This window comes from Coffea arabica, chromosome 5c (assembly GCF_036785885.1).
Source record: "Coffea arabica cultivar ET-39 chromosome 5c, Coffea Arabica ET-39 HiFi, whole genome shotgun sequence".
NCBI lineage: Eukaryota > Viridiplantae > Streptophyta > Magnoliopsida > Gentianales > Rubiaceae > Coffea > Coffea arabica.
The window spans coordinates 6,254,672-6,282,208 of NC_092319.1; the positions used below are offsets into that span (position 1 = coordinate 6,254,672).

General features: G+C 35.3%; 1 long non-coding RNA gene across 1 annotated transcript; it reads right to left on the bottom strand.

Annotated features, from left to right (window-relative positions):
- Positions 1-17,463: 17,463 nt before the first annotated feature.
- On the bottom strand, positions 17,464-18,742 carry LOC113690146 (uncharacterized). The gene is made up of 2 exons (XR_003448333.2): positions 18,690-18,742; positions 17,464-17,670 (listed from the first exon to the last, which is right to left on the bottom strand). It is a non-coding gene; the product is annotated as an uncharacterized lncRNA (long non-coding RNA).
- Positions 18,743-27,537: the final 8,795 nt, after the last annotated feature.

The window sequence follows — 27,537 nt, forward strand, 5'->3', positions numbered from 1 at the left end:
CGGCATCTTCCTCCGATAGGAGAATGAGTCTAAAGGATGACTCTTCCCGAGTCATCGCCGGCAGGAGACTTTGTTGAGCCCTGATCAGTACACGCTTTTATTTAAGTCAATGTCCTGGGAACAGAAGACCTGTGAATGTCACTGAACGGAAAGTTTTAGGGCAGTAATCAGGAACTCAACAAACCCAAGAACCAAATCGGCTAAGCTAAGGCCTAAGGCCAGTTGCCTTCCCTGGACTGATTGGCTCCGGTCAAAAGACGATTTTATTGAATGAGATTCGGACTCTTTATCCAAAGGTTAGTTCTTTCCCTCTCTTCTTTGTCTCTAAGATAGTTTGCAAATATTTTGGCCCTACGCTTGTTTTTTTTTTATTTTCTGAAAATTTCTACCTGCATTCTTGTTGAACCTGCATTGAGGGTGTAATTTTATGGTTATTTACATGATTAAACTTTTCATCCCCTGAAATTTTATTGCCCTAAATCTTAACTTAGGGAAAAAATTAGGGAAAAATTTTTGCCTAGTTATCGTGAATCCCCTAGATTAATTGTATCCTCTACTTTTTTGGCCCACTTGGGAAGGACTTGCTGCTTCTCAACGATTTTTTGTACAAAATCAGTTACGGCTGGACTTGGTAGGGGGAGAATCAGTGAAACTGATTCAGAAGACTTCCAAGCAGCAGTCTTTTCAAGGATTGGTGATCTGGTCAAATTAGACAGGTAATTTTTTGCAAACTCTGAAGGTAATTTCTCAGTTACACTCTCACCCAGAGAGCCTTTTTCTTTATTTGAATACACTTGTTGAAGTTCACACAACTGGAAATCTCAAATTTTCTTGCTTAAGAAAATATGGTAGTTTACATTTTTCGAGTGGAAGGATGGCAAAGCATTAGTCAGATAGAATTAAGACGTTCCTTGAAGAATTGAATGATTTCCCAAAATTGCTCCGCAGTAAGCCAATTCAGCTGACAGATGAAGTGACAGAACACTATCTTGAGGTGAGTATATCTTCAACTGTGGATGAAGTTCTTGAAAGGAGGGATGTATTATTAATCATGCGCGTGGCAAGCTGCTGTCATATATGCTCAATGGACTTGTATGTTTCTTGTTGTGCCGGTGAACAAGCAAGCTCTGGTTTATCATGTTAACAACTTATAATTTATTTTTCTCCCTTTAAAAGTTTATGGCTTAGTTAATCTTGTGTATCTATGGTTTAGTTAGAGTTGTCACCATGTCATTTTGTCAAGCTATAGAGTAGAGAACTATTTACGCCTCTGTTAGGAATATGGAATTGTAGATGCAACTTCCTTCTTGCTGGAAAGGGTTGGTGATGTTGGAAGTGCTCTTATGCTCATTCTTTCTAGCCTCAATGAAAAATTTATTGTGCTTGAAGCTTCTATTATCAGTTTAGTTTTTCAGTTATTATTCTAAAAACTAGAACAATTAAAAGGGCCGAGTTAGGCAGTTGGTATGGTTTTTAGTTAGGTTGTGGGCTGAAATGAAACCAGACCATGACTCCGTTTGTTGAATGGTCTGGGGTAATATTGGTACAGGTCATAAGTAACACAACCATACATAGAGGCATGCACCTGTTTTCATATCAACTCCTTAACTCTCTCTCTCTCTCTCTCATACACACACAGACACTAGAGTATATTGTCTATCACAGTCTCTTCGGAGTTTCTGTAGTATATTTTGTATTTACTGGGAAGGGGCAGCTTTATACATTCATGGTCCTCATATCAGAAATGACTACCCCAGAAATCAACATGAGATGGCATCTTGATATTTCTGGATTGAAGAGGTCCAATGCCTACCTAATTAACGGTGTCTTTATTTTTTTTGGTTGGCTGATGGCAAGGATTTTGTTGTTTGTTTACATGTTTCACCATGTTTACATTCATTATAGTCAGGTCATCCAGATGCATTCAGTTGGTTATTTTCTAGTATTTGTTGTGCCTTGCGCTCTTTCTATCATGAATTTGATGTGGTTTGGTAAAATTATTAAGGGGCTCATAAAAATGTTAGCAAAGAAGCAGTGAGGAACAGTAATGCTCTGATTTCTTCTATTACCACAGTCAAAATTTTTCCCTTGTGTTCCTACTTGTACAAACCTATAGGAGAATGCCCACATAAAATAGGGAAAGATTAGTTCAACTTTTGTATGTGATCTGTGCAATTCAACTTTGGTTACTTAAGTACGGTGAAGTAGTTTATACATATGTTATGCCATTGTGGATGGGTAATTCCTGTGCTTTTTGGTTCAAATTATCATCTATGTTCTTACCTTAATTATCTTTTATTTCTCCATGCAATTCAGTTTTGGTTACTTAAGTATCGCAAAGTAGTTTATACTTAGGAGTAGTTTGTGATTTGAAGTGTAATTTGAAATGGTTTTCAGAGTATTCTACCTTAGGGCATAAAATAAGATATGGTGAAGAGGACAGGGTGCTTGTTTTTCTTTCTTGAAAAATAAATGTACCTGATAAATCAATAGCCTATCTGATGCCACTGGCTATGAGGTAATTTTTTTTCTCAACAAACATATTATTTTTCATAGTTATGTTCAGCTTATTATTTACTTGAATTGATGACAAGTTGTGACGCCCCCACTTCTCCCTAAGGCGAACCAAAGAGTATCCGCGGGACGCCTGTTTAACTCTCGCCAGGACTCAAGTAATTCCATTCAAACTTATTATCGCTCTACCCAACACACGTAAATAACTTAAATACAGAAAATGCGAAAGCGTTCAAGCTTAACAATAGTCATCTATTATCCAGCCCGCACGTCGGGTGTTCAAAGTACATCATAATTTCCAAATATACCTCACGCCCCAAAAGTTACATTTCAATTCCAAAAGTACAACCCAAAACCAAGGGCATAGCCAAAATATAATAGAAATCCTAAATAAAAGCTCATCAGGAGGTTTTTTCCAGTACGCCTCCGAGTTCAAATCTGTTAAGGAAAACAAATCTATAGGGTGAGCAAAACGCTCGTGAGGCCAAGAACACACATGCAGGCACATAGTTCAGGTAACAAGCCCAAGTAACAGTTCAAGTGATAACTTGCAAGTAATTAACAATGCCAACAAAATGTAAATAGAAACGATTCAAGGATATGGTAGCTCTCAAGAGCTAAGTTCCACTTGCTTTGCCAGTTCATTCGTATATCTTCCCGTGATGACTCTCCATCAACCGGGTTGATATTTCCAAACCGTAGATCACCACTTACTTCTCATCCATCCACCATACACCGCTTCGGGCCCGCACGACATTTATGAGACGATACTCCACGAGTATACCAAGCAAGATCTCTCCAATAGATCAAGCTTATCATATGAATCTCATGACTCACCGAGGTTCCCGACCAAGCCCATGCCGGCTCGAGTTCCAAGGTTGGCCTATGAGTTTGGGCGTCCCCCATGTGTCATGTAAGTGTCGAGGAGATTCACTCCAACGACGTATGCAGTCATAGCATACCATATCATGTATTCAAGCATTTGACAGGTCTAAGCATGTAATCAGGTCTAAGCATGTATTCATGAGTCATTTGTTTCAAATGAGAACGAGTGCGATAAAGTACGCACTCGACTCCATTTTTCAAAACCAAGTAGGCTAAGCATGTAATCAGGTAAGCCAAGCATGAATCAAATCCATAGAGTTCAAATAGTCATACACTTGACACTCACCGAGCAAATCAAGAAGAAATATTTTCTGGAAGTTCAAGTGTGCACGGTAGGATCCTCTTGAAGGTTCTCGTGTGCGTCTGGGCAAATAATAACGTATTATCATTCATATATCCCAATTATCAAGGAAGATTGTACACTAGTACAATCTAAGGAAATTTCACGAAATCGAACCTCAATTACTCGTAAATCGAGGTTCAATTAGAGTTTCTTAAAGTACAGGAGCATTTGGGTTTTTATCTTGGAAATCGAGGTTAAAATGTTTGCATAATGTCGAAAGAATAAAAAGTTCTTGGAAATCTCTATTTCCTTGAAAGTTTGAAAATTTCAGTTTTGATATGGATCTTTGAAAAATCGTATCTCACTCGATACAAGTCTAAAATTGGAAAAATTTATACCGTTGGAAACCTCTTGGAAATTACTAAAAGTTCTTAGAAGACACTGTTCCACGAATCTAAATGGAAGGTATTCAAAAATGAGTTTAAAGTTGCTGTCCCAGATCACCTAGGATTGAGCCGGGGTTGGTTTTTCGCTAACTTTGAAAATTCGGCAGAATTCACTCGTTGCAAACCAGCCCTTGAAATTTATAACTCAATTAGAGGTGCAAGTAAGGTTTAGGATAGAATAAACGGATCGAGAATCGGAGTTTCGAGCACCAAGATATGGTAGCTCAAAGTTGGGAAAAATTCAAGACTGTTACAAAATTTCCAGATTTGGTTCCGATTTTGGACCTTTTGTTAAGTGTCGAAACGGACTTTAATTGACACCAAATTTTGCAGTATGGTACTCCTATATGAAGGGTATTTCTCTATCAAATTTCGTGGAAAATACCTTCGGGAAGGTGGTTAACCAATCAACCAAAGTTTGGAAAAATTCTCAAGGCAATCTGCCCTTAATCCTTTTCTTCCCAAATCCAATCGTTTGGCTAAGAAAATCCTCCAATCATGGTTCATATGTGAAATGAAAGTTTAAGAAACATTCATGGTGCATTTGGTAGGTGTTTAGTATCAAGAAATTCATTTAGTAAGACCACCACAAATGTCACGTCAAATCTGTCGAAATCCAAGGCTTTCAAGAACAAAACAGTCACCGTATTTTGATCATAACTCACTCAATTTAACTCGGATTTGAACATGGTTAATAGTGTTAGAAAATACATGCATAGGAATATAATTTCACAGAAGAAATCGTTTTAAGTTTCAGCATGTAACTAGCTCGAAATTAAGCCTAAAGTTACAGCATCATCAAATCATTTCGGCAGAACGGCGAAACAGGGCAGCTGAATTCAGATGAGTGGTGCGGTTCACACACATGGAACCAGAACGTACATTATATACCGTTGGAAAGATGGGAACGTCTAGTTTCAAATGCCGCTAACGGCACTTGATTTTGACGTCGGAGTACGGAGTTATGGACGAAATACAAACACTGGTCTGGATTATGACGAAACCGTTTTCCAGATTACTAGCTTTGGGAATAAATTCGTTTGACCAACCAAAACTAAGTATTTTTCAATGAAAATTTTTACACAACTACTAAAACATATAAACAACACAATCAAGCCATTAAATCCTCAAATTTCTGCATTAAAGTGATCGAACAGAGCAGGGGTAAAATGGGAACTTTTTGCTTCAAGAGCTCAATGAAGTTTCTGGCGATAATGCACCTTTAATTTACTCCCTTAAGCACTAATTCAACAATAAAACCATCATCAAACATCATCACAGCCATCAACTCAAAGTGGGAGTTCATAGAACCCACATTTAACAATTTCTAATAATAATAAGCTACCCATAAGCATAATCAAGCTCTTAAGCGTGAGTTGGCCTTCAATGAATAAGATTTGAAGAGTGGATCATGGTTACCTTACTTGTGTGTTAAAAGGTCAGATTTTGGTGTCCAAAAGCCCCAAGAAAAATCGTGAATGTGCAGCTCCTTCTTTATCCAAGTGATTGTCCAAGTGAAGAGATAAGTGTGTGTGAAGTTTTGGTTGAATTTGGTGGAGTTTGTAGAGGAAATGGTGGAAGTTTTCGGTTGCTCTTTGCTGCAGTTGCTCGCCGTCCATGAAGCTTGCAGATATGAATGTTAGTCTGATTTCTTTTTGCGTACAAAGAACGCCGACCGTCTAATATTTTAAGTACGAAAAATTTAATTGCAACTAGTGCCCTACTCGCTCGTTTTGTGTTCAATTTCCTTTAAGTTTGTTACACTAGTGCACTAAACCTCTAGGGCACTTATATTCATATAAATATTATTCATTTTTAATTGTCCCAAAATAATTGTTCAAAGTCCCTCAATTAAGCGCGCACGTGAAAACACGTATTTCCAATTTAGGCGCAATAAAATGAAATCTTTGAGAAATTCTTATAACGATCATACCACTAGCTATCACTTGTGTGCTTAAACCTAAAATTGTCTATTTTAGAACCATTGTATATGTCTCAAATTTTTGAACTTATTTTATTCCCAATTGGCTAAAGTGTTTGGACACGTTTCACCTTTTCACTAAACAAACTTATAAGAAAATAATTTTTGAAACGAGACACTTTAAAAATATAACGAAACTATAAAACCATGTACTTAGGTCTAATAAGGCTAGAAAATATTATTCGTAGCAAAAATCTAAATAAATAATTAACTTAGCCAAAATTAGGGATTTTAAAATAATAATTTTACGAGTTCTCACGTGAATTGAGTATTAATTTCTTCATTAATTTTTCTTAATCTATTATTGATCGTTCTTAATTCTCCAATAAATAATACAGTCCCGATTCAAGTATGACCTAGAAAAACGTGCACCCGTCGTTCCGGACTAAACAAATTTTCGAAAAGCGAATTTTTCAACAAAACGCTTTAAAAATATAAAGAGGCGTCATTCCATATAAATGGATTTAAAATGGTCGAAATAAATAATTCGAAAAAAATGAGTGAATAATCATTTAAATATTCCAGTAATATTCTATAAAAATAAGAAAATTTTCGGGTTCTCACATCCTCCCCTCCTTGAAAGGAATTTCGTCCTCCAAATTCATACTTAGAACAATATCATTCCCTTCATGGTTAAACCTATCAGGTCAATCATTGACTTACGTTTTCCAACTCACTCCAAATCATGAGTTGATTACTTTCTTTCGGAAGATTTTAACTTTCAGAAGGCATATACAATCACCTCATCATATATTATTACTATACATTCTAAACCATCCTTTGAACCATCTGTATAAATCACAATATCACCTTATCCGCTCGGTAAAGCCAACACAAGTGCACTGGTTAAACGATTTTCACCTTCAAATTCTTCCTCACATTTAAAATCTCAAATAACTTGCCAAGTCTCGTATCCTTAGAAGTCCCTGATCAACCAAGGTAATATTTGACTACCTCTAAGAACTCCAAATTTCGGTAGGATTTTCTAGTCATTTCCTCTTAAACAGCTTCCACTTAAGCTGAGTTAACAACAATTTCTTCCTTAGATATTATATAACTTAGGAAGGCTATTTTTTCCCATCGAACTCACATTTATTGAACTTAACAAAAGTTAGCCTTCTCTCGGGGTTTGTAAAACTACCATCAGGTATTTTTTTTTCATGATCTTCTCAAACTTTAGGGCATATCAATACATCATCAATAAATGACATCACAGATTAATTCTAGTACGATTTAAAACCTTGATGAATTAATGCAATAATTGCTGCTAATACATTAGTCAACCCAATTGGCATAACTGAAAATTCAAGCATCCCCATCTTGAATTGGAAGTGGTTTTAAGCACATCAGTTTCTAGGATTCCCGGTTGGTAGTAACTCTACTATAAATCCCTTATTCGCTGCTCCTGACCCTTGATTATAATTCTCGTTTATGTGAGGCTATGGAGCATTTGTTCTTAATAGTCTCATCGTTCAACTCTCAATAATCTATGTATATATAGCCTCAAGCGTCCATTCCAAATATAACATCCGGTCCCTAATCGTTAGGCTCACTCAAGCCATCAAATATTTCCTTTCACTCACCCAAACCTCACAACTTTTAATATCTCAAGTTGGCAATCAAACATTGGATCCCATTTTCAACCCTAAGTTCTCGACCTTCTTTTTTTTTTTTTTTTTTCTTCCCACAATTCAACCAATTTAGTCTGGAATTCCAATTCCTTGTGAAGAACTTCTATTTCTATACGCATCTCTTCCAAACTTTTCATTCATCCATTTTCTTAATCCTGACTGTTAGCTTATCAACTGCTCAAGCATCTAAATAAGTAGCAAATCAGAATTTGAAACTCAACTATCCACAACCTGTAAATTCTCACGCATCTAAGTCATCCAGGTATATTTACTCTTCCTTCTCCTCGAATGATACTTAAGAAAATCCATACACACGACTAAAGTAATACCTCTTGGTATAATGATATGTACTTTCATTCTAAGGTCTTACTCCCGTGTGTAGTGAAACCATAAATTACACGCCATACGAAACAAGTTCTAAATCCTAACAAAAAAAACTGTTACGCACTAGCAGGACCAAAATCCCTTTCCTCAAAATTTTGTCTAAATCAACCCAATCATGACTTACAAGATAAGGTCAAGACTTTTGATGTATTTTGAATGTATCTGTGGCAAAATGCGATTCAAAATTTTCAAAATTAGAGTTAAAGATACAAATTTTTCTTCACGACCCAAAACTAAATTTTCTTAGTAAGAGATTTCAAATAATGTTTAACCACAATCATCAATACATATTTAAAATCTCTCAAATAGATTTAAGAATATTAATCATGCAACTTAGTGCATGATTTTTAAAACATATACATAATAATCATAACATATACATGGAGGATGTTCTAACACTTTTCCTCAAAGTTTCGAGTTAAATCTATGTTCGAATAAGGCGTATATTTTAGAAAATACCTTTAAGAAAGATAGGTAAACATGTAGGTTCATATTCGCATAACCTGTGATCCAATACCTTTACCACCCTTTTATCCAACCAAGAGTTAACTCTACTGGTACATAAAACCCGATCATTTCTAATACCTGATTCATAACAAATAGGCATTCATGTTCCTAAGAAAGATTCGAACTTGAACTCTATCTAATTTCGAGTCTCAAACGAGTTCAAAATGTGTATACATATATATATATATAAATTTTGTGAAAAGTAAAACAAGTGAATCTGGGTATAGTATTAGTCAAGTAAAATTGAAAGCGCTTTTGTTCAAGTAGAACAAATTGGTAATGAGTTCAGGTCATCTCACCAAACCCACGAAATACTTTTGGAGTTCAAACTTTCACAAAAGTTGAAATATGGCCATAGGACCAATCATAATATACGCATAAAGCAGCTATTAAATTTTCACACAGGAAAATCTCACTAAGTTCCCAACTAGGTTAATCCATTATACACTGATAGATCTAATCTTCTGGTTTATTCTCGATTCATATTCAATACTAGGATCTCATTAAATTATATAAGACTATCCATCAATTTTTCTCACGAGTACAAGGTTGTCTAAGTCCTCGGCCACGACCCCTTTTTCCTATTCCTGCTACCATACTTAATAGGAGTCTATAAGCGCAAGAAAGGAATAATTAATCATAAAAGAACTTAATGCATGTACAAGTTGCAAAAATATTTAGAATCAAGACATGATTCTTTACATGTATCGAAGGTTATAGTATGAGTTAAGAAGTCACAAAACAAGCCCAATATGTCAAATACTGCATATAGGCAATTAAGGGTCACAAAATGTAGAAGTATATGCAAGCGGGATACAAAAGGTCTCACGGCGTGCACCACCCTTCCTAAGTCCTTAATTGAACCAATGGGTCCGAATATCACTAATTCCAATCAGATCACATGCCTTTACGAAATTAGATCCAATCAAACCATAACACAAGCGGAAACCAAAGGTTATCCATTCGAAATTCAAAATCTTTAATAAGCAAGCCACCAACCAGAGCACCATCATCTTCAAGAATAACTAGTCTTAGGGTTTTATAGTTAAAACCTCAAGCTCCAAGTTCAAACCCAAGAATTAAGTACAACTTGCTAACTTACGTGTCAAATGGAAACCAAGTCAATTCACACTAACTGCGTGTTCTTGAATGCAGTTACTCTATATCTCAAAGTTCCCTCAATCCGTACATCTAAAGATAGGCTCACCCTTCTTGAAAACCAAGAATTTTAAAAGATAAGAAGAGTATTTAAAGTAACAAAAATTTTATCAAGTTCAAGATCTTCATTATAAAAACATAAGTTCGCCGTTCTTTCGAAAATTCAAGATATTTTTATTATTATTATTATTATTTTTGTAAAGCATAGATGAATTCAAGTGTGAGAATACACCAGTATACAATCAAAAGGAAAAGTCTAGTTTAGGAAATTTTAACCTGGTATCGGCCCCTCACATACAAAATTTCAACAAACTCATCAGCTATTCACAAATTTTTGAATTGCAATTCAAGTAAAATTCACATATTTACCAAAATCGAAGAATTACACTTACTTAAAGCATATATATATATATATATTTCCAATCATCATTTGAAAATAAAACTAGTACATCCTCATTTTTCCTTTAGAATTTCAAAGCATAAATTCTCTAGGAGGTAAATGAGCAGGAAAATGCATTTTATTCCTTTGAAACTCTTTTATCTGGGTTCACAATCACGATACATAGAGTTTGACCATCAAATCTCGGTCTCTTATCCGCTTTAGCCTGCACTAATAATTGTCTCACTTCTTTCCACACTTACAAGTATAATAATAATTCAAATTCGTCCAATCTTTCACTACTAATCTCTCATCCCATATTTTCCTTCAATATAACATCGGCTAATTCCTCAATTTTTATTTCTACAAGTCCCAAGTAAGAAACTTTCAAGTAACCAATTTCTTTAACCCGTAGGATACAATAGACCCACTAGTTCACAAAATATTCAAATTAATCCCACAGTCAGGCATCCTAAACTTTAAACCTAGGATACACTACAAGATCTAAAGCCTATGCTCTGATACCAACTGTAACGCCCCCACTTCTCCCTAAGGCGAACCAAAGGGTATCCGCGGGACGCCTGCCTAACTCTCGCCAGGACTCAAGCAATTCCATTCAACTTATAGCCGGACCACACAATACAAGCCAATAACTTAGATACAATAAAATGCGGAAACGTTCAAACTTAATAATAGTCATCCATTCTCCAAACCACACGTCGGTATACAAACTACATTTCGTCCAAAGGTTACATTTCCATACCAAAAGTACAATCCCAAAATCAAGGCATAACCAAAAGTAATAGCAACCCTAAAACAAAAGCACATCAAGAGGGCTGCTCCATTTTACCTCCGAACTCAACTTGTTAAGGAAAACAAATCTACAGGGTGAGCAAAACGCTCGTGAGGCCAAGAACACACATGCAAACACATAGTTCAGATAACAATCCCAAATAACAATTCAGGTATTAGCTTGCAAGTAATTAATAACACCAATAAACTGTAACCAGAAACAATTCAATGATATAGAAGCTCTCAGGAGCTAAGTTCCACATTTGCCGATACCATTTATATATCTTTCCGTGATGACTCTCCGTCAACCGGATTGATATTTTCATATCCGTAGTTCACCACTTACTTCCCATCCGTCCACCATACACCATTTCGGGCCCGCACTACATTTATAAGGCGATACTATACGAGTATGCCAAGCGAGATCTCTCAATAGATCAAGCTTATCATTTGAATCTCATGGCTCACCGAGGTTCCCGACCAAGTCCATGCCGGCTCGAGTTCCAAGGTCGGCCTATGAGTTTGGGCGTCCCCCATTTGTCATGTAAATGTCGAGGAGATTCACTCCATCGACGTATGCAATCATAGCATACCATTTCATGTATTCAATCATTTGATAGGTTTAAGCAGACATTTCAAGTCATGTAAACCAAGCAAATCATGTTAAGCATGAGTCATTCGTTTCAAATGAGAACGAGTGCGATCAAGTACACACTCGACTCCATTTTGTCAAAATCAGTTAAGCTAAGCATGAAATCAGGTGAATCAAGCATGAATCAAGTCTTTAGAGTTCAAGTAGGCATACACTTGACACTCACCAAGTTATGCAAGCTAGTAGGTTGGAGGGAGAGTTCAAACTTCCACAGTAGGGTCCTCTTGGAGGTCCTCGTGCGTGCCTGAACATCGTATATTAGATAATTACTGTAGGTCCCCAAGTGGTGAGAAAGATTGAACACGAGTAAGGTTCAAAAATAATTGAAACCTCGTTTGACTTGCCTTTGAAGTTGAATTCTCAAAAGGGTGTAAAACTTAAGTACAAAAATTGGATTATTATCCTTAAAATCATTGGTTGGAAACAAGTACAAGCGAAAAGATTGCAAAACGAACGATCAAAATCGAAGGAAGGTTGGCCACGTCACAATCCGGCCGGAACCTTGCCGGATATCCGGCCGGATTTCTGGCCGGATTGGAGGCAGGGGCTAACCTCCTTTTTTTTCAATTTTGGCCACCAATCCGGCCAGAAACTGGCCGGATTCAAGGCCGGATTCTGGTGAAATTGCTCCTTTGCGAATTTTCTTTGGAATTTCAGAATTTTCGATTTTTGGTCAAATCTTTGAAAAATCATAACTTCTTTTCTACTAATCGAAACTTGATAAATTTGGTACCGTTGGAATCGTCTTTGAAAGTACTAAAAGTTCTTAGAAGACACCATTCCATGAATCTAAGTGGAAGGTATTCAAAAATGAGCCTAAAGTTGCTGTTCTAGATTGCTAGGATTGAGCAGGGTTGGTTTTTCGCTAACTTTGGAAATTCGGCAAAAATCACTCTTTGCAAACCAGCCCTTGAAACTTATAACTCAATTAGAAATGCAAGTAAAGTTTTGGATAGAACAAGCGGCTCAAGAATCGGAGTTTCGAGTACCGAGATACGGTAGCTCGAAGTTGGGGAAAATTCAAGATTGTTACAAAATTTCCAGATTTGGTTCCAACTTTGGACCTTTAGTTAAGTGCCGAAACGGACTTGGATTGACACCAAATTTTGCAGTATAAAACTTCCATATGAAGGTTATCTCTCTATCAAATTTCATGGAAAAATACGCTCGGAAGGGTGATCATTCAATCAACCAAAGTTTGGAAAAATTCTTAAAGCAATCTGTCTAAAGCTAAGGTTTTCAAAAATGAGGCAGTTGCCGTGTATTGATCATAACTCCCTCAATTTAACTCGGAATTGGAAATGGTTGAGAGTGTTAGAAAATAAATTCATAGGGCTACAATTTCACAGAAGAAATCGTTTTAAGTTTCAGCATGCAACTGGTTCAAAATCAAGCCTCAAGTTGCAGTATCATCAAATCATTTCGGCAGAACGGAGAAAAAGGACAGCCGACTTCAGATGAATGGTGTGGCTCACACACATAGAACCAGAATGTTCATTATATACCGTTGGAAACATGGGAACGTCTAGTTTCAAATGCCGCTGACGGCACTTGATTTCAATGTCGGAGCACGGAGTTATGGACAAAATACAACCACTGGTCTGGATTACGGCGAAACCGTTTTCCAGATTACCAGTTTTCGAAATAATTTCGTTTGAGCAACCAAAACTCAATATTTTTCAACGAAATTTTGTACACAACTTCTACAACATGTAAACAACATAATCAAGCCTTTAAATCCTCAATTATCTGCAGTAAAGTGACCGAACAGAGCAGGGTTAAAATCGGAACTTTTTGCTTCAAGAACTCAATAACGTTTCTGGAAATAATGCACCTTTAATCTACTTCCTTAAGCAGTATTTCGGCAATAAAACCATCACCAAACATCATCACAGCCATCAAACCAAAGTGGGAGTTCATAGAGCCCACATTTAACAATTTCCAACGATAATAAGTTACCCATAAGCATAATCAAGCTCTTAAGTGTAAGTTGGCCTTTATTGAACAAGATCTGAAGAGTGGATCATGGTTACCTTACTTGTGTGCTAAAAAGTCAGATTTTGGTGCCCCTAAAACTCCAAGAAGATCCGTGAATGTGCAGCTCTTTCTTTGTCCAAGTGATTGTCCAAGTTGTCTTGAGCTTGTGTGGTGAATCTATGAAGGTTTGGCAAGATTTTTGAGGTGAAGTTTGTAGAAGAAATGTTTGAGAAGTTTTCGGTTGTTTCCTCTGCAGCAGCTGGCCGACCATGAAGCTAGAAGGAAAGGAAATGCGGTTTTTGGTTTCCTTTGCGTACGAAAGACGCTTGACGTCTATTATATTAAATACGTCAAATCAATTATAACTAGTGCCCTACGCGCGCGTTTTGTGTCCGATTTCTCTTACGTTTGTTGCACTAGTGCACTAAACCTCTAGGGCCCTTACATTCATATAAATATTATTCATTCTTAATTGTCCCAAAATAATGGTCCAAAGTCCCTCAATTAAGCGCGCACGTGAAAACACGTATTTCTAATTTAGGCGCAATAAAAATTAAAACCTTTGAGAAATTCTTATAACAATCGTACCACTAGTTATCACTTGAGTACTTAAACCTAAAATTGCCTATTTTAGGACCATTGTATATGTCTCAAATTTTTGAGTTTATTGTACTCCCAATTGGCTAAAGTGTTTAGACACGTTTTCATTTTTTCGCTAATCAAGCTTTTAAGAAAATAATTTTTGAAATGAGGCGCTTTAAAAATATAACGAAACTATAAAACCATGTACTTAGGTCTAATAAGGCTAGAAAATATTATTCGGAATAAATGGGCAATTAAATATACAAATGAGCTCAAAAATAGGAATTTAAAATAATAAATTTCGCGAGTCCTCACAGGAGTCTAGTACTAATTCCTCAATTAACCTTTCTTAATCTATTATTAATCATCTTTAATTCTCCAATATTAATACACTCCTTATTCAAGTATAGCCTCGAAAACGTGTACTTGTTATTTCGAACTAAACGAATTTCTGAAAAGTGAATTTTCCAACAAAATGTTTTAAAATTATAAAGAGGCGTCATTCCATATAAATGAATTTAAAATGGTCGAAATAAATAATTCGAAGAAAATGAGTGAATAATCTTTTAAATATTCCAGTAATATTCTATAAAAATAAGAAAATTTTCGGGTCCTCACAGTTACGCACTAGCAGGACCAAAATCCCTTTCCTCAAAATTTTGTCTAAATCAAACCAATCATGACTTACAAGATAAGGTCAAGACTTTTGATGTATTTTGAATGTATCTGTGGCAAAATGCGATTCAAAATTTTCAAAATTAGAGTTAAAGATACAAATTTTTCTTCACGACCCAAAACTAAATTTTCTTAGTAAGAGATTTCAAATAATGTTTAACCACAATCATCAATACATATTTAAAATCTCTCAAATAGATTTAAGAATATTAATCATGCAACTTAATGCATGATTTTTAAAACATATACATAATAATCATAACATATACATGGAGGGTGTTCCAACACTTTTCCTCAAAGTTTCGAGTTAAATCTATGTTCGAGTAAGGCGTATATTTTAGAAAATACCTTTAAGAAAGATAGGTAAACATGTAGGTTCATATTCGCATAACCTGTAATTCAATACCTTTACCACCCTTTTATCCAACCAAGAGTTAACTCTACTGGTACATAAAACCCGATCATTTCTAATATCTGATTCATAACAAATAGGCATTCATGTTCCTAAGAAAGATTCGAACTTGAACTCTATCTGATTTCGAGTCTCAAACGAGTTCAAAATGTGTATACATACATATATATATATATATAAATTTTGTGAAAAGTAAAACAAGTGAATCTAGGTATAGTATTAGTCAAGTAAAATTGAAAGCGCTTTTGTTCAAGTTGAACAAATTGGTAATGAGTTCAGGTCATCTCACCAAACCCACGAAATACTTTTGGAGTTCAAACTTTCACAAAAGTTGAAATATGGCCACAGGACCAATCATAATATACGTATAAAGCAGTTATTAAAATTTCACACAGGAAAATCTCACTAAGTTCCCAACTAGGTTAATCCATTATACACTGGTAGATCTAATCTTCTGATTTTTTTCTCGATTCATATTCAATGCTTGAATCTCATTAAATTATATAAGGCTATCCATCAATTTTTCTCACGAGTACAGGATTGTCTAAGTCCTCGGCCACGACCCCTTTTTCCTATTCCTGCTACCATACTTAATAGGAGTCTATAAGCGCAAGAAAAAGAATAATTAATCATAAAAGAACTTAATGCATATACAAGTTGCAAAAATATTTAGAATCAAGACATGATTCTTTACATGTATCGAAAGTTATAGTACGAGTTAAGAAGCCACAAAACAAGCCCAATATGTCAAATACTATATATAGGCAATTAAGGGTCACAAAATGTAGAAGTATATGCAAGCGGGATACAAAAGGTCTCACGGCATGCACCACCCTTCCTAAGTCCTTAATTAAACCAATGGGTCCGAATATCACTAATTCCAATCAGATCACATGCCTTTACGAAATTAGATCCAATCAAACCATAACACAAGCGGAAACCAAAGGTTATCCATTCGAAATTCAAAATCTTTAATAAGCAAGCCACCAACCAGAGCACCATCATCTCCAAGAATAACTAGTCTTACGGTTTTATAGTTAAAGTCTCAATCTCCAAGTTCAAACCCAAGAAATAAGTACAACTTGCTAACTTACGTGTCAAATGGAAACCAAATCAATTCACACTAACTGCGTGTTCTTGAATGTGGTTACTCTATATCTCAAAGTTCCCTCAATCCGTACACCTAAAGATAGGCTCACCCTTCTTGAAAACCAAGAATTTTAAAAGATAAGAAGAGTATTTAAAGTAACAAAAATCTTATCAAGTTCAAGATTTTCATTATAAAAACATAAGTTCGCCGTTCTTCAGAAAATTCAAGATATTTTTATTATTATTATTATTTTTTTTTTGTAAAGCATAGATGAATTCAAGTGTGAGAATACACCAGTATACAATCAAGGGGGAAAATCTAGTTTAAAAAATTTTAACCTTGTACCAGCCCATCACATACAAAATTTCAACAAACTCATCAGTTATTCACAAATTTTTAAATTGAAATTCAAGTAAAATTCACATATTTACCAAAATCGAATAATTACACATACTTAAAGCATATATATATTATTTCCAATTATCGTTTGAAAATAAAACTAGTACATCCCCATTTTTCTTTTAGAATTTCAAAGCATAATTTCTCTAGGAGGTAAATGAGCAGAAAAATGCATTTTATACCTTTGAAACTCTTTCATCTGGGTTCACAATCACGATACATGGAGTTTGACCATCAAATCTCGGTCTCTTATCTGCTTTAGCCAACACTAATAATTGTCTCACTTCTTTCCACACTTACATGTATAATAATAATTCAAATTCGTCCAATCTTTCACTACTAATCTCTCATCCCATATTTTCCTTCAATATAACATCAACTAATTCCTCAATTTTTATTTCTACAAGTGCCAAGTAAGAAACTCTCAAGTAACCAATTTTTTTAACCCGTAGGATACAATAGACCCTCTAGTTCACATAATATTCAAATTAATCCCACAGTCAGGCATCCTAAACTTTAAGCCTAGGATACACTACAAGATCTAAAGTCTATGCTCTGATACCAACTGTGACGCCCCCACTTCTCCCTAAGGCGAACCAAAGAGTATTCGCGGGACGCCTGCTTAACTCTCGTCAGGACTCAAGTAATTCCATTCAAGCTTATTATCGCTCTACCCAACACACGTAAATAACTTAAATACAGAAAATGCGAAAGCGTTCAAGCTTAACAATAGTCATCCATTATCCAGCCCGCACGTCGGGTGTTCAACGTACATCATAATTTCCAAATATACCTCACGCCCCAAAAGTTACATTTCAATTCCAAAAGTACAACCCAAAACCAAGGGCATAGCCAAAATATAATAGAAATCCTAAACAAAAGCTCATCAGGAGGTTTTTTCCAGTACGCCTCCGAGTTCAAATCTGTTAAGGAAAACAAATCTATAGGGTGAGCAAAACGCTCGTGAGGCCAAGAACACACATGCAGGTACATAGTTCAGGTAACAAGCCCAAGTAACAGTTCAAGTGATAACTTGCAAGTAATTAACAATGCCAACAAAATGTAAACAGAAACGATTCAAGGATATGGTAGCTCTCAAGAGCTAAGTTCCACTTGCTTTGCCAGTTCATTCGTATATCTTCCCGTGATGACTCTCCGTCAACTGGGTTGATATTTCCAAACCGTAGATCACCACTTACTTCTCATCCATCCACTATAAACCGCTTCAGGCCCGCACGACATTTATGAGGCGATACTCCACGAGTATGCCAAGCAAGATCTCTCCAATAGATCAAGCTTATCATGTGAATCTCATGGCTCACCGAGGTTCCCGACCAAGCCCATGCCGGCTCGAGTTCCAAGGTCGGCCTATGAGTTTGGGCGTCCCCCATGTGTCATGTAAGTGTCGAGGAGATTCACTCCAATGACGTATGCAGCCATAGCATACCATATCATGTATTCAAGCATTTGACAGGTCTAAGCATGTATTTCAGGTCATGTAAATCAGGCAAACCATGTTAAGCATGAGTCATTTGTTTCAAATAAGAACGAGTGCGATAAAATACACACTCGACTCCATTTTTCAAAACCAAGTAGGCTAAGCATGTAATCAGGTAAGCCAAGCATGAATCAAGTCCATAGAGTTCAAGTAGTCATACACTTGACACTCACCGAGCAAATCAAGAAGAAATATTTTCTGAAAGTTCAAGTGTGCACGGTAGGATCCTCTTGAAGGTCCTCGTGTGCGCCTGGGCAAATAATAACGAATTATCATTCATATATCCTAATTATCAAGGAAGATTGTACACTAGTACAATCTAAGGAAATTCCACGAAATCGAACCTCAATTTCTAACAATAATAAGCTACCCATAAGCATAATCAAGCTCTTAAGTGTGAGTTGGCCTTCAATGAATAAGATTTGAAGAGTGGATCATAGTTACCTTACTTGTGTGCTAAAAGGTCAGATTTTGGTGTCCAAAAGCCCCAAGAAAAATCGTGAATGTGCAGCTCCTTCTTTGTCCAAGTGAAGAGCTAAGTATGTGTGAAATTTTGGTTGAATTTGGTGGAGTTTGTAGAGGAAATGGTGGAAGTTTTCGGTTGCTCTTTGCTGCAGTTGCTAGCCGTCCATGAAGCTTGCAGATATGAATGTTAGTCTGATTTCTTTTTGCGTACAAAGAACGCCGACCGTCTAATATTTTAAGTACGAAAAATTTAATTGCAACTAGTGCCCTAATCGCGCGTTTTGTGTTCAATTTTCCTTAAGTTTGTTGCACTAGTGCACTAAATCTCTAGGGCACTTACATTCTTATAAATATTATTCATTCTTAATTGTCCCAAAATAATTGTCCAAAGTCCCTCAATTAAGCGTGCACGTGAAAACACATATTTCCAATTTAGGCGCAATAAAATGAAACTTTCGAGAAATTCTTATAACGATCATACCACTAGCTATCACTTGTGTGCTTAAACCTAAAATTGTCTATTTTAGAACCATTGTATATGTCTCAAATTTTTGAACTTATTTTATTCCCAATTGGCTAAAGTTTTTGGACACGTTTTCACCTTTTCACTAAACAAACTTATAAGAAAATAATTTTTGAAACGAGACACTTTAAAAATATAACGAAACTATAAAACCATGTACTTAGGTCTAATAAGGCTAGAAAATATTATTCGTGGCAAAAATCTAAATAAATAATTAATTTAGCCAAAATTAGGGATTTTAAAATAATAATTTTACGAGTCCTCACGTGAATTGAGTATTAATTCCTCCATTAACCTTTCTTAATCTATTATTGATCGTTCTTAATTCTCCAATAAATAATGCACTCTCGATTCAAGTATGGCCTAGAAAAACGTGCGCCCGTCGTTCCGGACTAAACAAATTTTCGAAAAGCGAATTTTTCAACAAAACGCTTTAAAAATATAAAGAGGCGTCATTCCATATAAATGGATTTAAAATGGTCGAAATAAATAATTCGAAAAAAATGAGTGAATAATCATTTAAATATTCCAGTAATATTCTATAAAAATAAGAAAATTTTCGGGTTCTCACACAAGTATTTACTTTGTTAGATCTGAAGCAATACTAAATTCTTGAAGCTAGGAAGGAGTGTTAAAGATAGAGTGGCAATGAAGATTATCAAATAGGTGACTTGATTGTTTTCTTTAATTTGCTACTTTTAAAGTTCTCTTATTTGACTTTGAAAGTTTTGAACTTTGGATCTTTCATTATAGAAATTTGTGCTTTCTAAGCTTAGCATATGTTGTTCTAAAATATTTAAGTGATTTGAGTTTTTGTACGGTATGATGGTGTTATTGAGGTAATGTGTTTGAGCACAAGCTAGGATAGTGATGAGTTCTGACCTTGGATGGTAGCTATTAAGTCTTGCAATTTACAGTATTTACTGCTTTAACAAGCATTTACATGACAATGCCAATGCTTTTCAGTAGCTTTTAGTTGTTTTTGTGATTGGAGTAATTTGGGTATATGGATTTTGATAATGTTAATATTGTTTATGCAGTACCACTCCATGTATTCACCCTCTAGTGGTTTGGAGAAATGGGTTGTAAAGATTGAGCAACCCATAGACATCTTTCTCACGATACCCATTGCATCAGTTTCTCTTATATAAATGAGGTACACATTGCCTCAGTTTCTCCTATATGAATGGATAGCTCGACACCTTGTATCGTGATTGATATTACTTTGGTTATCATACTTGACACGTTGTATCCTCTGCTATTCATTACTTTGGATTGTTTTGGTTTAGTTCAGTTTAGTTTATTTGAATGTTTAGCTAAGCAAGCGAATCAAAGTTGCTTTTCCTTTAGTGTTGTGCTTGTAGTCTTATCAATTGGTTATATTGTTCATAGCAGTACTTATAGCAGTGCTTGTTGCATTATCAACTTGTTATATTATTCCTTTGAAGCTGAAGTTTAATAGCAGTACTTATTTCTTGAGCTGATTTTGTGCAATAGTTTGGGGCTGATTTTGGCTTTATTTGGGGCTGATTTTGAATGTACAGCTTTAATTATTGAGGTTCTTATTGGATTGCATATTTTAGCTAAGCAACCTAAGTATTGTTACTTCTCCTTCAGTGTTTTAATCCTCCCCTTATCTACTTGTTTTACTACTTTATTACAGATAAATGCTATTTAAACAAAATTTTGGGAGCTATCTATAGCAATGACTGAAGGACGTTGAAGACAAAGTCGCAATTTCTCATGCAAGGGTCCGCTTGGATGTTCTTTGGTTTCTTAAAATTAATTCCTTTTGTAAACGTACCTTATGAATATGTGATATTTGGGCACAATGTTACTTTTATAGACCTTTGTTGGGTAATGTGCACCTCAATATGATATTTGAGTACTTAATATGATATATTGGCATGTAGCCTAATGCAACAACTACTTTTGATTATCGATTGGTTAGATTACTTCTTTCAATTTATTTTAGATAAATAATTTACCATGCTAAATTGTGAGTTTATTGAAATGGAGCTGACAATGTTAAAGATCACTAATGACAAAAAAGAGCTGTTGCATAACAAGAATCAAAAACTCTTTGTGACAACAAAGCTTGTCACTAACTCCAAACTTCAATTGTGACAACAAATATTGTCAATAAGTAGATCATATAAGTGACAACTTCTGACACTTTTAGTGACAACCTTGATCAATACATCTCTGACAACATGCTAAGTCGTCAATAAAACTCTTTCATATTGTTGTCACTAATGACAACCATTCACTGAAGACTTTTGTGTTGTCACTATATACTTTTACCGACGGAGATATAGTGACGACTCTGTGACGACTCAAAATTCATCAATAAAAGTCATTAGTGACAACATTTCTATGTCTTGTGATGACATATTGTTGTCACTGATGACCAAATTTCTTGTAGTGTCCTTTTTCTTAAAGACTTACTTGCAACCAACTATTTTCTTATTTGACGGCGGCTTTACAAGAACCCAAGTTTCATTTTGATGAAGAAATTCAATTTCTTCGTTCATCACAATCAACCACTTTGCAGAATCATCACAAGAAACTGCTTCTGAATAGGTGGAAGGCTCACCAACTGCATCAGTTTCTTCTGCAACAGACAAAGCATATGCAACTAAATTTGCATATCTTTGTGGTGGTCGAATGTCTCTCCTTGGTCTATCTCTGGTTATGAAATATTCCTCTTCATCTGAAGTATCTTCAACAGTAGATTCAGGTACATCTACTGGCATTTGTTGAATAAAAGATTTGATCTGAGAAGAACCAGAACTGCTAACATCAAGCTCCACCTGCCTCTGTGTACTATCAATAGTACAAGGACTAGAAGACTCATTCTTGGAAGATAACATAGGCAATTCATCAAAAGTAATATCTCTATTGATTATAATATTTGGAAATTTGAGATCAAGACACTATAATCTGTATCCTTTCACCCCAGAAATATACCCAAGAAAAATGCACATTTTAGCCCTAAACTCCAATTTTTCATCATTCACGTGCATGTATGCTGGACACTCAAAATCTTTTAAATAGGAATAATCAGCAAGAGTATCTGACCAAACTTCCTCAAGAGTTTTGAAATCAAGAGATGCAGAAGGAGAACGGTTGACAATATAATAGGCCATATTGATCGTCTCTGCCCAAAAGTCATTTGTCAACTTGCTCTCTCCAAAAGCGTTCTGTTCATACGTTCGACCACACCATTTTGTTGAGGCGTCATTCTAACAGTGCGATGTTAAACAATTCCTTCATTTTTACAAAATCTATCAAATTCACCTTCACAAATTTCCATGTCATTATCTGTTCTCAACTGCTTAACATATTTTCCTGTTTGTTTCTCTATCAAAACTTTTTATTGCTTGAAAGTTAGGAAAACATCATTTTTATGCTTAAGAAAATATATCCAAACTTTTCTTGAATAATCATCAATGAAAGTCAACATGTACCTGGCACCACCTTTAGAAGGAGCACGAGAAGAACCCCATATATCTGAATGAATGTAATCAAGAGTATCTTTTGTCTTGTGAATTGCTGGTGAACTGAAGTTGACTCTTTTCTGCTTCCCAAAAATATAATGTTCACAGAATTCCAATGGCCCGGTACTTTTTCCACAAAGAAGTTCTTTTTTGCTCAGTATACCCAAGCCTTTTTCGCTCATGTGCCCCAAACGCATATGCCATAATCTGGTGATGTCTGTATCTGACAAAGATGATGTTGAAACAGTAGCAGCACCTATAACAGTAGATCCCTGCAAAATATATAAAGTATCAGATCTGTGTGCCTTTATAAACAACAAGAGCACCTCGAGTGATTTTGAGAACTCCACCTCCACCTGAATACCTGCACCTAATAGACTCAATAGTGCCCAGAGAGATGGGATTTTTCTTCAAATTTGGAACTTGTCTAACATTTGTGAGTGTTCTCACAATACCATCGTACATTTTAATCCGGATTGTGTCTTTGCCAACAACTTTACAAACGACGTTGTTACCTATTAAGACAACTCCACCTTCAGTTGATTCATATGTTAAAAACCAGTCCCTATTGGGACACATATGATATGAACAATCCGAATCTATAATCCATTCATTATTAGACCTAAAATTATTTTTCGTTGCACAGAAAATGGTTCCATCATTCTCATCAATTGCAATACTAGCTTCGGTGGTCTCACTCTTTTTCTCCTTTTGCTTTTCTTTATTTTTCAATTTAAAACAATCAGAGATAACATGACCCTTTTTTTACAATAGTTGCACACTATATTTTTATGTCTGGATTTGGATCTACTTCTATTTTCTGTATTTCTCTTTTTAGATCTACCCCGAACAAACAAGCCATCGGTTTGACTCCCACTTGTTTCTCCAATAATATCCCTATCTATCTGCTCTATAGATTTTAATGTAGATTTAATTTTTCGATACGAAATTGTTTCCTTTTCATAAATCATAGTATCACGGAAATACTTCAAGGACTGGCGAAGGAAACACAAAAGTAATAGGGTCTGATCTTCATCATCAATTTTTGAATCTATATTCTCCAAATCCATAAAAATATAATCAAATTTATCAAGATGGGAGAGTATAGATGTACCTTCAGACATCCGAAACATATCCAACCTCTGCTTCAGATATAGCCGATTCTCGACTGTCTTTTTCATATACAAGACTTTCAATTTATCCTACATAACTTTGGCCGAAGTTTTCATTGCTATCTCACGCAATACCTCATCGGAGAGATTTAAGATTATGCCGGATCTGGCCTTCTTATCCATATCAGCGAAATCCGTATCATTTACATCTTCTAGCTTTTTCTCAATTTCCTGAATTGCCAAGTCAATTCCGTCTTTAACAAGAATGGCCTTCATCTTGAGCTGCCGCATCCCGAAGTTGACATTCTTGTCGAATTTTTCGACAACTGTCTTTGTTATCGTCATTATTGCCACAAAATCTGTAATTTGAAGTTTGTCTAAAAAAATTGATCAAACAAATATGCAAGTCTCGTGAGCGGGCCCCACAGGGTAAGCTGCCCCAAGAGAGATAAGCGGGTCCCACAGGATGAGCGGGTCCCACGGGATGAACGGATCCCACAGGTGAACGGGCCCCACAGGATGAACGGGCTCCATCAAATGAACCTGTCTTGCAAAATATATCAACCAGCTCTGATACCAATTTGTTAGGACCGGCTAAGGAATAAACAAACTAAAGTTAGAACAAAATAGGCGGTATAACCGACTATATAATAGTTAGGCGGTAGACACCAGTCATATAACAATTAGGCGGTAAAACCGACCATATAAAAGGGTTATGGCAACCCAATAAAAACAAATAACAAAGCAAAATAAAAGACACCAAAATTTACGTGGTTCGGTCAAATTGACCTACGTCCACGGACGAGAGAGGAGCAATATTTCTACTATGAAGAAAAAATACAAAAGCCATAGGAAAGTGGTTCCTATGCCCAAATGGCACTTACAAAAGGGTTAGGAAATATTTCTAAATTCAAAAAAAGAGAATCTAAAATATTTGACTATAAATGGATTAGATGACCCAAGAAACTAATAGCCCATATAATGCTCTCTTGAGTGGTGCAACTGAAACCTTCAATAGGCTTCTTTATTTATAGGAAACCAAAAAAGGCTTTCCTCAAGCCATTGCCGATGTGGGATAAAATTGTGCCACAAAAAATCAAACTTTGTGGACGTTTGAAAAAGTCAACAGAATTAAATTTCCAATCGAAAAGTCATACTATGATGAACTTTAGGCGTTTGATAGTTATTTACTCTACTAATCGAAATAGACCGCTAAAATGAATCGGGTAAATGCTAATTAAGAGATTCACGAATAAGTCAAAGTACGATTTATCTTTTCACAATGTACTGTCAGATTGTGGTAATTGTGAGATTAAGAAACAATCATGCTGTGGAATGAGAATTTGAAGTTAAGTGGATGTCCACATCCTTCTGAATCCTACCGTCTATTTTTATCAAAAAATTGAAAAAAACAATTGCAATTTCTGTGACAAACGACGTTCTTCAAAGTTTTTATTATTACCTTTTGCCTTTTTATATTAAAAAAATTAAATTAAGACATCTTCCTTTTAACCACATATTAACTGAAAAATCTTTCAAGTTATTTTATTAAAATTTTGGCTATGATAACTTTTTGTATTTAACCCAGAGAATATTCCAAAACCACTTAAAGGAATTGACATGAGAAAAAAAAAAAACTTTCATGTAGCTAAGAATCAAAGATCTACTGCTTTTTTGGTTTAATGGAGGTCAGATATGTGTGCCCTCCTAATGACTTTTAAAGCCTCTTCTCTTTAATAATAAAAATATGCTAACATCCCTTCTCATGTACGGAGTTTATCGAAAAAAAATCAATTAGGCCTGTTCTGTAATTCACTTTGAATCTTCTTTGGGAAGTGATGTTTCAGAAACGAGATGTAAAGACCATATAAAGTCTATCGTGACAAGTATAATTTTGAGTTCGCAAACCTTATTCGTATAATATATAGACATAGTTTGAACACCAAATATTCAACTCGATTCAGTTCATTAAAAACTTTATTTGCAACGACAAAATCTAAGCCAATAAACTCTCGTCGCTTTCAAGTAAGCCATTGATATGGCATAACAACTAAGAAAGAAGTCGCGCATGTGATTTGAATTATGTTAATTGAACGTTCTACTGGTTTTAATTTCAAAGTTCTATGACTTTAATGGTTAACTAGATTTTTCTTCAGTTGCTTTTCCAGGAACTATAATTTTTTATGCAAATAATTATTTTTTTGAGTCGTATAAATTTTGAATTTTAATTGAAACAAAAGAAAGATAAAAAAATATTAATTAGCAATACTTGAAAAGTAAGGTCCGTCGGATCACAAACAAATGTTTTTCTGGAATTCTAGAGAGGTTTGGTACCCTTATTATAATCATCAGAAATCCATGTTCATATAAAGGGTATCCTACTTTGCATTGAATGTATCGTACTTATCTTGTAATTAAGCAGCCAATTCGGTCATAGTCACCTCTGCGGCCAACTTATTTCAAGTTTTACATTAAGGCTTAGAAAACGGCTCCCAACAATAACAAAATATACAAATTACTCATTGATAATCAAAATTTTAATTTATTATGCCCTCATTGGAAAAAAGATTGTATTGTGACCCTTTATCATTTTGTCTTTCTTGTTTTTTCTTCACTTGAAAAAATTAATGGTAAATATATAACCGTGAAAAGAAAATTTTTAGTACGCTATTGTCAAAATTATTTACTGTCCCAGGATTGAAGCAAGAGGGAAAAAAAATCCAAGTATCATAACGAAAGCATGAAGATTACATAGAATAAGGATGGTCAGGGGACAATTTTTGTCGAATCCATCTGTAAGTGCTATAATTTTACCTTTCTTTTTTTAATTCTCTCACCCGTCTCCATGTCCTTTCCGCTTCCAAAACGCTAGACTCCGCATTCAAACTGGGCCAACAGTGGATGAATAATCAACCATAAAACTTTATCAAGGAATTGAAAGTTTGTCTTTTTTAATAATGGAGAACTAAGAAGATGTTTCAATAGCAGTCAAATTCAGGCGTTACAACATTAATAATATTTTTTGACTGCACAACTTTAGTAGTTTGATAAGTGCTTTTGATAAGAAATAAAAACTATAACAATAATTGGTCCAATAATTTTTAAGCTAATTCGATTGGGGTTAGATGGAATTCTCTATTGGTGCAGAATGACGAAACAATCCATGTTAACAGATATGTCTCTCACAGGGGTCTAGTTTTCCTCTATCTTAACAGTAAAGTTTAAGAGAATCATCAAGATGAAACACTTTAAAGAATTAAGTTAATTATCTACTACAAAAAGTATTTGAGTAAGTAAAGTGAAACTCCTGAAAAACTTTTGAAAAAAAAATTCTCTATTAACAGGACTACACAACTCTTCAAAATATTACACAATTTGAAGAGGATAAATAAACTACATTCTCATTGAAACGTGGCATCTATGACTTACAACTACAACTTGGCTAACAATATGTTCTCAAATCAAGATAGTCGTGTCTTAAAACCATTATGTCATTGTTCATTCTCCGTTCCCACTTCCCCTGACTGCGGAATAGTCATTTAGCAACACACATGCATCCCCAGTCAATACAGAAAACAACAAATTTTCCAAATAGTCGTGCATGTGAAAGGGATGTTTCTTTAGCCAGACTAGATGGCCTTCATGATTTGAATTTTGTTAATTGAAGCTCTACTTGTTTGAATTATACTTTA